We start from the raw sequence: 14,327 nt of genomic DNA, 5'->3' as shown, positions 1-14,327 counted from the left end.
GAAGGGAAATATACCTAGTTTACCCCAACCCCTGAAAAAAAATACTTTGCTTAATCCACCCTGGTGCAAAGAAATACTGCGGACGTCCATGAACAACACTTTTTCTAAACATGAGGTTTCGACGCGCTCTTCTCCCTATATGCCTTGCTCTTCTCCATCCAGATACAGTGGGCGACGGTAGGCACTGCTCCTTCGCAGTCAGAAATTTGTGAGGCAAAATTCAGACGGCTTACAACTTTCCCCAAGCAGAAGGCGGGAGTTCTCATGTGCCGCCTGGTGCTGAAGTGTTGCAATCTAACAAAGAGGATCTCGAAGCATATAATTACATACATTTTACTAGAACTAATAAAGTGTAAGCCCAGCGCTTACACGGCTTACATGGACGCTCCGCGCTTGGTTGTATGACTCTAAAGTGAGCCTGTCAGCTGCCGCATCAAGTCACCGGAATTAGCCAGGCATTTGGGGAGAATGCCGTGAACGAACGCACTGCCAGGCATTAGTTCCAGAAATTCCGTTCGGGAGATGTGAGCCTTTCGGATGAACTTCGCAGTGGACGACCACATGTGTTGGATGACGAGGCCCTGAAAGCAGCCATCGAGGAAGACAGTGGTTTAACGTGTGATGAACTTGCAGAAAGGTTCCATGTTTCCGCTGAAACAGTCAGACTGCACCTGCATGGGATAGAGAAGTCATACAAGTTAAGCAAGTCGGTACCCCACACATTGTCGGCAGCCAACAAGGAACAACAAGTGACAGCCTGTTTGTCCTTGCTCACTCGGCACCTGAACACACCCATATTTGATCGCTTGCTCACTGGTGACGAAAAGTGGGCCCTCTATGACACTCCCAAGCGTACCAGACATTGGTTGTCGCCACGTGACCCTGTTCCTCACACCTCAAGACCACCTCTGCACCCACGAAAGGTTATGCTCTCTGTATGGTGGAATTGTCGGCAAGTGGTGCATTACGAGCTCCTTCCACCATCATTGCTGACCACTACTCTTAGCAGTTGCAAAGGGTGCACCGTGATTTGCGGCATTGGTGAATCGCAAGGGTGTGCTGTTCCTGCACGACAATGCCAAGCCACATGTGGCAAAGAGGACCCGGGAGACCCTTCAGCAACTTGGCTGGGAGACACTGTGCCATCCACCATATTCACCGGACCTTGCACCAACAGATTACCACCTGTTTCATTTCCTCGACAACCACCTCCGTGGAAGATCCTTCGCAAATGAGGGAGACATGCGGAACGCACTCACGGACTTCTTTACATCAAAGCCCGTCGAGATTTATCACCAGGGTATTGTGCAGCTGCATGAACGTTGGCAAAAGGTGTTGGATGCTGATGGAGATTACTTCGAAACCTAAAGGTACGTACCGTCCACTGTATTGCTTTTTCTTTATCGCTAGAACGGCAAGAACTTTTTTGGTTACCTTGTATATAGTATATGTACCCATTGGGGTTAGGTGGCAGAACAGCCGCAGGCTGAACCTCGCCCTTCGATATGGGGAAATTGAAATTGAAATAACAGTCACCTTCTTTGGCGGAGTGATGATCGCTGCGCGCTACGACGCCAGGGGTCCCGGATTCGAATCGCGGCCAAGACATGGATGTTTGTGTTTGTCTGTCCTGCAGGAAAAAAAACGAAGGTAATTGAGATTAATTGATATGATTCTTATGTGGGGGAAAGTTGCAGTTTAAGAGCTTTCCTTTTTTTAAAAAAAAATGTAACGTTGTTGTCGTCTGGTAATCAAGGAATCTCGGGTTCGATACCTGGTGGTGGAGGCCCATAGTGGTTAGGATATCAGAAACAGTGTACATCCTAGTTACTTTACTTGCATTTACCTCAGAGTTATGGATTTTTACTACCGTGCGTCCATTTCGATCTGCAGCCGAGAGATCGGGAGAAACGTGGCGGGCGGCGCTGACGGAGGTGCCGACATTTGCGGCCTGTAATGCCCGCATATTTTTATGGACATATGCAGACATTTATATAAATATTGCAAAACTAGCACTAACCTGTGTTATAAGAGTTGTTCAAAGTGATGTCCACCTACATTCACACATTCCTGGCATCGTTTGATGAAATTTTGATTCACACGCAAAAGTTCTTCTTCCGTAATTCTTCCTAGTTCTGCCCTTATATTGTCTTTTAGTTCGTCGATGCTATGAGGGTTATTTCGGTAGACTCTATTTTTCAAGGTTCCCCACAAATAATAGTCACATACGGTAAGATCTGGCGAACGTGAAGGCCATAAACCTCTTGAAATTATTCTGTCATCAAACACCTCTCTTATAGCGTCCAAAGAATCAGCGGCGGTATGGGCTGTGGCCGAATCTTGTTGAAAATACCCATATTGTCTCTCATTATCTGATAACAACTGAAAAAACGGCGCGAGTATTTGTGTGCGGTACCTCTCTGAATTTATTGTGTCTTCAAAAAATATAGGCCCTATTATTCTTTTGGCACTTACAGCACACCACACACCAATTTTTGCATCGTGTAACGGAACTTCGTGTATTATTCGGGGATTTTCAGTGCTCCGGTATCTATTGTTCTGTGAACAAACATGACCACGCAAGTGAAACCATGCCTCATCCGAAAAAAATATTAACTGTGGATCAACAATACCATCTACAATATTCTGCAAAACCCAATTACAGAAATTTACTCTACTTACATTGTCAGGGGGTCGTAATTCTTGCACTATAGAAACTCTGTACGGTTTTAATTTTAGTAGCTTAGTGGCTGTATGTGCTGATGATTTTGACACGCCCATCTCCTGTGAAACACGGCGTAGAGGTTTGTTTGGAGAACGTTCTAACGCTGCACCAATTTCATCGAGTTTTGCTTCGGTTAGAATCCGTCGTTTTTGCTTAGGTGTTTTAAAATTTAACGATCCAGTTTCTCGTAATTTAAGGACAAGACGTCTAACCGTATATCTATGTGGAGGTGAAACGCCTGGGAATTTCTGTACAAATTGCCTACACACGTCTCGACACGAGTCTGTTTTCACGTAAGTGTCATACATAAAAATTCTTTGTTCTAACGTGAACCTTGCGGCTGGCATTCCAATCGTCTGACTGACACAACACACATACACACTGGAATAACACAAACAAGTAACGGCAAGTAACCAAGAATAACACTCTTACGCACAGTACGAAATTAACACGCTCTTGGTTTACATCTGCCTGCCACTATATTCACAGCTCTGTAGTCGCGAAGGAACAAAAAACTTGAGCTAGGAGATTTCGGATTGCAAGGAAGCTCACGAACACCATTAGCTTTTAACGGTTCGTCTGCAGCGTAATCTTGATACAGTGTTGCACATTCGAAACCTCCAAACGATCCCCATCGACACAAAACTCTTTCAAGGATATAAACTTAAGCAGGACGTTACTGGTCAAAACTATGATTAAAATGTTTTACAGAGTATTATCTGTGGCTCTTAATATAATTTCTAAAGCGTATTTATTTGTGTATATAAGGGTGGAACTTGGAAGAATTACAGAAGAACTTTTGCGTGTTATAACACAGGTTAGTGCTCGTTTTGCAAGATGTCCACAAAAATAAGCGGGCATTACAGGCCTCAAATGTCGGCATCTCCGTCAGCGCCGCCCGCCACGTTTCTCCCGATCTCTCGGCTGCAGATCGAAATGGACGCACTGTAGTATTCTATGTTATAAGCCCTTCTCTTGTTCATTTCCTGTGATATTCCATATTTGAAGCAATTTTTCTCGGGATTAAAATTTTACATTTTTTACGGTATCAATTATTTTCTTCTTTTGTTTGTTCCTGTTGTGTTTTTAAGGTAACTGAATGGTCGATACTCTTAAGAAAAATGTGAAAGTGTAATGTATTTTTCTCAGTAGCTACGTGAATTCGCTATGGTTGCAAGAAGAAGGATTGGTATTCCATAATTGAAGGGCTAGGGTGCAAAACATGGTAAGTGACATTTTGGTCATTTCTAGGGTTGCCAGACGTCCGGTTTTCCCCGGACATGTCCTACATTATAGCCCTATGTCCGGCGTGCGGGAGGAATTAGAAAAATGTCATAAATGTCCTACATTTTGTGCGTCACATAATAAAATTAAGAAAATAGTGTTTGTTTAACAAAGAGAAATCATGCAAGTTACAAGTCTATGGACTGCGCTCCCACAATAGTGGCATATATTTTGATTCAGTCATTGCCGAAAAAGAAAATAAAATATTGTCCTGCTAGAGGACAAACGAAAAAACGGAAGCAATTAATGAACAAAAGTTTTGGGGCCACATTTTGATGATGCGACCGTTCAACGCCTGAGGGTAATTTCGTGCTTTGGGGTTTATGCTGATGAAACAAGGTGTTTCCCATTCTTATTCATTATTTTGATTGTAAAGCAGAGGTATAGAGAACGAAGTCAGTGGCGTCTCCTGACCCTGAACTTCAGGCGTTGGCAAAGAAGGAATGTTAACCCCTTCCCCTCTCATTTCAGTGAACCAATATTACAAATTTTCTCCGTACCTTTTTGGTGTAATTTTATAAATATTTAGAAAAACATTAAATTACATAAATTATTTTAAATGAAGTAAATACTTCATTTAAAGTATTAATATATTTGAAGGGTAAGGAGAAAATTAATGTTCAATACTTCGCCATACAATTAATTTTTAAAGCACGAGTTTGCAACCAGAGGGATTGGTGGAACTCCCATCACCCCTACAAAAAACACCGTGGACATAAGAATGACCCGTTCATTGAAAAATCGCTGAAATGCACATTCCCGGTTTTTCCCCCTACCCTTCATTTATCCTTCCAAAAAGTAAATTGTGAAAAATCAACTGCTCATTACTTACAGTTACTTGAATTCCAGCTCTATTCTTCTTTCTTTAGAGAGAAATGCGCTGATCACCGCCTCATAAAATTTGGATTTATCCCCTTTTCGCAGCTTAGAAAGTAATCCTTTCTCGATGGAGATAATTTAAATTCGTCATCCGGTTCTGAGTTTGAGTAGATCGGCAGAATGTGCGGATCCTCTTGAGTGACGAGAACGATCTCTCGACAGATGACGTCGTGGAAGGAATTGTTGCGATCAACACTACTAATTTATATATTTCCGTAAACCCACCCACTAGATTCGTGTCCTGTAGATAATTTACAATCTCAATTGGTGTTTTCTCTGATCCTTCATGGAAGCATACCAAACAAAGTTCATTCTGTAGTTTGGTTAAATTAAACAGATTGCCATAAATTTCCTGCAATTTATGTACACAAGATGGTGAGGAAAGTTTTTTCTTTTATTCAAGTAGTCCCGTTTTGTGGGATTTAGTAAATCAAAATATTGCAATTTTTCAAATGATGCGAATCTAATTGTTATCTGGTTGCTGGTATCAGTGGCGTAGCATGGGCATTTCGGGTGGGAACGCCAAGTCCGAAGGAAAGGTCGGCCCTTTTTTGGTTAATAATTTACTTATGGAATTAGTCGCCACAGGTGTTGTTTATTTGCCTGAAGACAGCTGGGTTTGCAATAAAGCATCATCATCCATGCAGTTTTTAGCTAGAAAATTAGATGCCTCACTATGCAACAAATGTTTTGGACTCTGGTGTTTTATACCTTTCGGCATGACACAAATCATTATAAAACCTACCTGAATCAAAAGCCTCTGGACAACAGTAGACGTCATTGTTGTGAATGATCCAACTAATGATTGATTTGGTTTATTTTACTTCGCTCTTCTACCACTTTTGGTTAATCGCGAATATGAATATGAGTGATGATATTGATGAAGGGACACTCACAAAGAACACCCGTGCTCACCCCGGGATTCAAATCACGGGCCTCTGTCGCCTTGGCACGCTGTTGAAAACACTCTGACACGGAGGTGGGCGGATGATCCAACTATCGTACACTCTACTAACATAACAGTGCCGATTAGTAATTCAGACCACTGTTTATTACGTCTTGAGAATGTTGATAAACATTTTAAAATAATTTTGTCCAGAGACCATTCGATGTTAAGAGTTTTCAAATGAATGCTAAACATTTCCATTGACACAATATTAAGCAGTTACATAATAACTAAAAAATAATAACCCGCAAAACTATTATTTTTTTATTATTATTAAGTGGTAGAGCAGCCACAGGCTGAACTTCTACCACGAGGACTTCGGCAACTTATTCGACAAAAACTGTGTTGATCTTTTAGTTTTTAATGCACATCGCTGTTCGTGCGATAAATTATACAATGCAGTGGCCATTAAGAAGTGCTATATTTCGGTTTGGTAAAGTTACGTCAGTCAATATTGCGTATTGTAGCAACACATAGCACGAGTGGCACGAGCGCGAAGCACCGGGTGGAAATTCTACCGCTGTCGTTTGCTTCAGAAGGCAGGAAGGGTCACGTGAACAAATCACGTAGCCCTCTGCTCCATTTGGGCGCGTGCTTTAGAGATCCAAGCTTTCCCTCCAGAAAGGCAGCAAGGAATATAGGGGTCCTGTACGCCGAACCTGCTCGGCGTACGGCCAGGAAAGGCATTTAAAAAAATGCTAGAACGAGTGTTGTTAGTGAAGCGTTGCAAGCGGATCGCGAGAAATAGCTATTATAATGCCATGAAGGTCAGACATATATGAAATTAGTCAAGATTTACTTTATATTTACAGCATTTACGCATTTTTAAAATATTAAATCTGGGAACGCCGGGCGTACGGGCGTACTATAACGCTACGCCACTGGCTGATATTATCAATGATTTCAAAGAAAAGCCTCCGGCAGTGATCTTTCTGTGATTCGTTGTTCAGTCGCCTCCTTTTCATTTCAACAAGCTCTTCCTCTTCTCACTTTCCTTTTTCAGCTGTCGTTGAAATTCAGTTATTTTATTACTGCAATACAAAATATCAACATTTTTAGACTGCAATATACTGAATAATACGTCTGAAAAGGCAAGCAAGTTGGATAAAGCCTTTTTTAAAAATATATTTTCGAAATCCTTCAGGATGCTAGAAAATCCTCTTGGAGTCATTGCAGTCAAATGATCGAAGTCTTCACTTTCACTAACATGTTCAAAAAACATAAGCAGTGCTTCTCTGTTGTCATTGACTGTCCACACTAGCAATTCCATCTGGTAGGAGCAAATGACGGGAGCTTTCTGGACATGAAAGCAGAAAGTTCTTGTAACCCCTTTGGAGAATGAGGTTTAAGTGATTTAAGACCACAAAAGAACACCTTAAAAAAAAAGCTTTCGGATAATTTTCCAAAACTTTACTTTGAAGGCCATTCAAATGAACACTCATTACAGAATATCCATCGTATGTCTGGGCAATTAATTTATCCCCACACTTATATTTATCCATTATTTCAGTCACGTGACTAAAAAGAGCTCCTGCAGTTTTATCAGCGCTCATGTCATGACATCTAAGAAATCTTTCAATGACTTTTTTCTGTGAGACCGAAAAAAAAACGTAACACTGTTGACACCTGAGATTTTTTGGTAATGTCTGATGTTTCATCGACCATGATAGCCACAGAGTCTGTGTTTTGAATTTCATTGTAGATTTCATCTCTCAGAACATCCGAAACTGAATTTATAAAATCATTTTGAATGCCTGCCGAAGTACCGCGAAAAACTGTAGAATTCAATAAATGTTCTTTTAATGAGGGATCAAACTCGGCACTTGCAATAAGGAATTCCATGTAATTGCCCTTATTTAGAGATGCTGCATTTTCCTCGTGGCTTCGGAATGGCAGTTCTTGCTTTGCTAAATAGCAGACGGCGTTAATCAACCTCTTTAATATTTCCCTGTTCTCTTTTACTTTTTCATTGTGTAGCTCCATTTCAGCTTTTCGTTGAGTATCCAAAAGAACGTCAATTCTAGTAGGGGTGGCAACAGAACTACTAAATTTAAAGAAACTATAAAGATTCAATTCAGACTCGCTATGTTTTCTCACTACAGTATTAAGATGATTCAAATCCGCATACCCTTGATAATTCCCAACACCTTTTTTAGGCTAGAATAATGAACATGCCCAACAGTAAAATTTATAAACCACATCACACCCGCAAAGCCAGTCTGAAATTTCATAGAGTTCTTTTCGAAAATGTCTCTCAAAACCTTTTCCAGCACCACTTTTTCCTTTAACACATGTTGACATCGTGTGATTCGGACATGGGCGACCATTGTCAATCACTTGTTTCTTCCCTGAATTCGAAAGCGAAGAAAATGAATTATTTAAGTACTTTTGCACATCACTTTCACTATTCTCCATCTTAAAATAATCACATCACTTCACACCACACGTTTAAAAAATAATGCACAACAATTACGAGCAAAACAACGCGGAACGCGGGATGAATGAAAGCCAAAGCGTTGGAAACAAATACAACGCCTTGAGAAGATAACCATGGTGGTGGGTGGCAGGGTGCGCATGCGCGGTCATCCTATGTTTTGGCAGTGGTAAGACGTTGTATTTCCTCTCCAACGTCCTGGCAGTCCGGGACCGATCTGCCTGCCTGACAACCTCTGCGCGCTGCGCCGCGTTCGAAAACTATCGAGCGCTCGAGACTGACAATTGAAGAAAAACGCTCAAAATCGTAATTTATAAAAGTACAGATACTTTCTTCTTTATTTCATTTTCTTTTGGCCGTTGACACACGACTTACACACCCAGAGAAATCGCCACTGAACGAAGTTATTTAGGGTGTCTACCAGTCAAGAAAAAGTATAGAAAGTAGGTCAAGAAGTCAATAAAAATTAGAGTGAAACACTGGTGCTTCAGCGTCAGTTAGCGGCAGATTTGAGGGTCTTCCCATAGACTCCCATGTTAACTTTGAGACCCCTATCTACTTAACCTCCTACCCATTGCACCTATACTATACATTAGTTAAGATGAGTACTTTCCAAAAATATATGTATTACCGGTCTACTTATTTCACCGTAAGTGACCCTTTACTTCTTAGTGTCGCTTTTTGCCACATTTGGTTAATTGCGAAGATGATATGATAACATTGTTGATGCAAGGACACACACAAAGAACATACATTCCCAGGTTGGGGTTCGAACCTATGCTGTCATAACATGCTGTGATAACCACTCCCCCACAGACGTCTGTCGACAACAAAGACGAGAGAAATGCCCCAACCGTAGGATACACTACTAAGACGAGAACGAGAGAGATCGTGAGGAAATATTTGTTATTTAATTATTATATCTTCCATATTTGAAATAAAATAAAAGAAAGCATAACATTTCCAAGTATTTTTGTCTGCACACAATACGTTCCCATTTCATAAACAATAAATCTATGTTTTTACATCCCACATTATACATACATATTGTACAATGTGTACAAAGTTGTGGTGTAAATACAGAGAACGTAAGTTCTGCAGAAATTTCTCCCCTAAGTTCGTCACAGGATTTATAAAGGAATCGAGGGGAAACCAATCCCCTATCTGTTCCTATAGCTGCTATAGTATAGCTGATAGACTGGGGTACCATACACCACGACCTATCAACCATTTCAGCGGGGGGCCGAGGAGGCAAGAGAGGTAGAAGCAGAAATCTTCCCTTTCCCTTCTGGCGGCCTTTCTACCTGAAACTGCTGAGGCGGTGGAAAAGCCAGCTAGAATAGCCCCTTCCAGTCTTTCCCGCTGAGCGTGAAAAAGAAATGTTGTATGTAAACTGTGGCTTCAACAAGACAATAAATATTGTGCTTTGAAAATAATTAGAGATGGGTCAATCCATATGAAGTCATACAACATGGTTGCTTGACCATTTTTAAAAACGTTTATTTTTTGTGTGGTATGAGCCTCATATGTTGACAGTTCAGAACCACTGTTATTTTATTTTTACTATCACCGATTTGAAAATGGCGGGCATTTTCTTATCATGGCGTGCGTCATTTTATCCATTCGTAAGCATCAGCGGCAACTTTTTTATCTCAGCTCTGGTAAGTCCTACGGCAATGAGACAAAATCTGTAATGTTAAGCACATTATAGGCTACAATTATATTTCTGTGTAATTTTCTAAATATTATTCCTTCATAATACATTTTAAGGTCAAAAATGACATTTTTGAACATTTTTTTTTGGCGGGAAGGCAGTTTGTTTGACTTTTGAATTTTTTTGTGCAACTACCTGTGTACCAATAGAATATGTCAAAATTATTTGAAGCTTGAGACTTTAATATTTGTTTTTCTACAGGGTCATAAACATGTACTTTTTGTTAAAAAATTCCAAGTTCAGAGTTAAATATCTCTGGTGGGCAGTTGTTTAAAAATCTGAAATTTGTACACAATACAGTACTCCATGATAAGTAACTTCAGTAAAAATTTTGAGTTTGAGATTCAATTGGTTTAAGAGATACAAAACTCGTGAAAAATTCAATATTTTGCATTAAATATGGTATGCCTAATTTCATTTCTTATTAACATTTTGTGTTAAAATTCTACAAACTGTAATTTGGAATGTCAATGAACAACATTACAATCCTGAAATGGATCTGCAATAAAGTATATATACGAGGGCGTGCTGAAAAGTAAAGCTTCTTATGTTTCTATTTTCTTTGTTATCTTGTAAACACATTTTGGATTTTGAGCAACCATACATTGCATTTATAAGACTTTCCTGCTTCTCCATTGAAGGTTTCAAACTTCTATCGCCAGGGGGTGCTGAACTATAGCGAGGAAAATGGCAGCATATAACCATGCAATGTTGGTGAAGCGCCTGAAGTAGCGCGTCTAGATCGAGTTTATAACCGCAGAAAATATGCTACAAATTGACATTCATCTGAGACTGAAGGCATTTTATCGGGATGAATGTGTAGACATCAGTACTGTGCGATCTTGAGTTTATCATGCTCTTAAAGAAAACCCCGGCTGAAGAAATCTCAGCTATGTGAGAGAATGGAATGAAAGGCCGCGAACTGCAACTGATGGAGGTAATCGGAATCGTGTTCAGCTTGGGCATGTGTCTTCTTTGTAATGGTCCTTTCATTAGTTTAATCTTAACTCATTCTCATCTTCACGATTAACCAAAAAGTTTCAGAAAAGTTATGTAAAATGAACCAAGTCAATCAATCATTTATATTTCGTTATTTTACCCCGCTTTCCTACCTCTTGGGTTAAATGCGACGATGAGATTGAATGATGAACCGAAGGAATAGCGATGCGAGAGACATGATGCAACCACACCTGTTAGAGGTCCGAACCTGGGACCTCTGGTTTCGTAGCGCGTTATGCTCATGCTTCGGGAGTGGAATCCTTTGAATGTATAACTATAAAAGTAGGGTGAAAGAAAGCAACATTATACTGTGCAAAAAAGCAATGTTTAGTTCCTCTAAAGAAAACTACAATTATTCAGTAAAATTAATTTTGAAGGACAAAGCCTGCGAAGTGAATTTCCATTCGGTGAAGCGAGGTCATCACATCGAGTCCCATCTAGTTTTGAGAGAGGCATTCGCTTACATATTGATTTCAAGCAGCTTCCCAATTGTCCTCACGATGTTCGGCCATCACAGATATTTTGGAGTTCCTTCCAGGGATCAAACCTTCAACCTGTCGTACCAAAGACGAGAGCGCAATAGTTTTAGAGCGCGGGAATTTTGTTATTTCTATTGCCATTATACAGGGTGTCATTTTAATGGCGCCCACGGACCACAGATTCGTATAGAGGACGTCAAAAGAAACAACTTTTCTCAGTAACATTTTTCTCGTTGGTGCATCATTTCGGCGCTACAGCCGTTCAAAAAAGACCGTTTTGCCGCCTGGATGCTGGCAACCCAACCCGACATTTGATCGTATCTGTGATGTCATTTCCTGCGGTGAAACAGCGCACGGCAGGGTTGCAAGGAACACACAAATTTTGTGAAAATTGACAAACTATCAACCACATGATTAAGTGTAAAACGAAGCGAGAAACGCGTCCAGTAGACCGAACATCATAGCCTACCAGCTAGAAGGTCAGCAGTCATCTGAGGGGAAGGGGGAAGTGAACCAATGATATGAGAAATGGTAAAAACGTATTCAAAATGTCAATATCAGATTTTGTCTCAGCCTACATGTCAAATATCAACAACAGTACATTTTATTGGACTTACAGCTTACATGTGGCTGTTTACGCCCAGTCACATGTCAAATATTTGCAAATCTCGTTGCAAGGTTGATATCTACAGGTTTGTGTCCAGATGCCTTGTGGTACTTTTGTGCTGATAACGAAAGTATCCGAGGTTCATGTTGTTACATTACGGCTAAAACACGTACAACCCAGAGGCGTGGCGTGCATGTAGCCGCTGTTACCGCAGGTAACACCAAAATATAAAGAATTGAAGAACCTGTCTTAAAATATTATTACATACATAAACTGGTAATATTGTCGTAAAGTAAATATTGCAGACTGACATTTTTTCTGACACCGGCAAAAGCGAAGAGGAGGACTGATTCGGTACCCTCCTCAGGCAACATGAGGAAAGGGCCCTGAGCCCACCCAAGGAAGACTTTCCGTCGCGGCAAAGACTGTTACGGCGGGAGGAGGAGGCGGGTTATTGGCATGACTGTTTAGCCGTCGCAGTTGCCGGTGATCCTTACCGGAAACAGACCAGTGTTGCCATATTCAATTGACAGAAAAGAGGTAAGTCGCCTAATCGGGTCTATCTTACTCTGAAGGTGTCCAGTCACACCGGGGAACGATGGCGCAGTGGTAGCGTCGCCGCTTTATAATCAAGGGATCCCGGGTTCGATACCCGGTGGAGGCACAAGTGGTTCGGCTCCAACTTTAAACTGTCCCGATTAGCATTACTGTGCATGAAGTGGACTTAAATCGCCAAATCAAAATTTTAAAAAAACAAATCACACTGGGGGAAAAGCAAACTACCAAGTGATATTTTGTATTTACTCTAAATATCAGCGATTACGAAAGCCCTCTTTGTCCTTCTTCGACATCATGAGCGAGAAGGAGAGGAGAGGGATAAGTATGATCAAGGGGTCCGCTGTCCTTCTAAAAATGTCAACCTAAAATTCTATATTTCACACATATAATATTATTTCGGTTACAGGAATTTATGATAATGGTTGAAAGGGCCGATTGAGATTGACATACGTTGTCGCAGGAATGCAATAATTTCGGATTGAAGCAATGTTTTTGAGGTGGTAGAACTGTTTTTGGGTGAAAACATTACTTACAAGCCTTAGCACGCTCTGAAATGTCAGGTGTCGCAGGTTCGAATCCTCAGCAAGAAATGTTTATTTCAATTTTCGTTGTTATTATTTTACTTACATAATTATAAAAAATAATAATTACATACACAAAGAAATAATAATTTTATTTCAATAATTCACCATGCATCGTCGTCATCACGATTATCCTATAAAGCGATAGCCTTAAAGGTAGCAAAGGTGGCAACAGTAGTAGAACTGGACTTCTTGCAGGTTCCGAAGGAAATATTGGGGAAGCGCTGATGCTGAGAGGGGAGGGGGCAAGGAGGGTGCTGCACGTGTTACAAAAGTAAACAACGGTTTGTGGGAGGGACAGTGGCGTGCGGTGATAAATCAGGCAGGGGAACAGGTCACCTGCACTTGCTCCCCATCGCATGGGTGTCTTAATATAATACAATAGATCAAGTAAAATTCAACCCTTATTGAAATGTCAGAAGTGACAAACATGAGGCACTTTAAAATTATATGACAATAATAATTTTAAAGCAAATGTGATATAATATAAAGAAAACATTAAAAATAAAATTGTTGATGCGCAACAAAGAAAAATTTGATATAAATTTGTGAGTCATCAGAGAAAGAAAATAATATTTTGTCGTGACCTGTTTCATCTCTTTATTCGTAGATTAAGTTGACGGTTTTTCATAGAGTTGAGTATTCTTGTAATTCAAACTTTCTCAATCCAATAATGGCACACAGATGGTTGAGTTTTTCATGACGTTCGCTAGATTAGTTAGGGTGGCTACTGTAGAACCATAATAAAATTCAAGTATAATTCCCGGTTTTCAAAGCGAACTATACAAAAATTCAAGCAGATGTTTTCTCTATTTCAAACTAAGGTTTTACAGTCTCTCACCACCCACACAGATACACACAAACAAATACTTATATTAACAATATATGGTTTGTGCGATTCCAATGAATCCAATAATTCTAATTCACTTGGACGGTACATATATATAATTTTAGGCGCGGATTTTACATTTGTCATTTCACATAGCTACTCGGCAGTGGCGTGCCCAAGGGGGGTTGGTAGGGGTTATACCCCCCTTTGGCCCAATATTCCTAAAAAAGGAACGTCAATGGTAGGAAAATATGACAAAATGAGGGCGGACTACCGAGAAAAAGTATAGGTA

Source organism: Lepisma saccharinum, chromosome 17 (assembly GCF_977018435.1).
Source record: "Lepisma saccharinum chromosome 17, izLepSacc3.1, whole genome shotgun sequence".
NCBI lineage: Eukaryota > Metazoa > Arthropoda > Insecta > Zygentoma > Lepismatidae > Lepisma > Lepisma saccharinum.
This window is presented reverse-complemented; position numbering follows the sequence as displayed.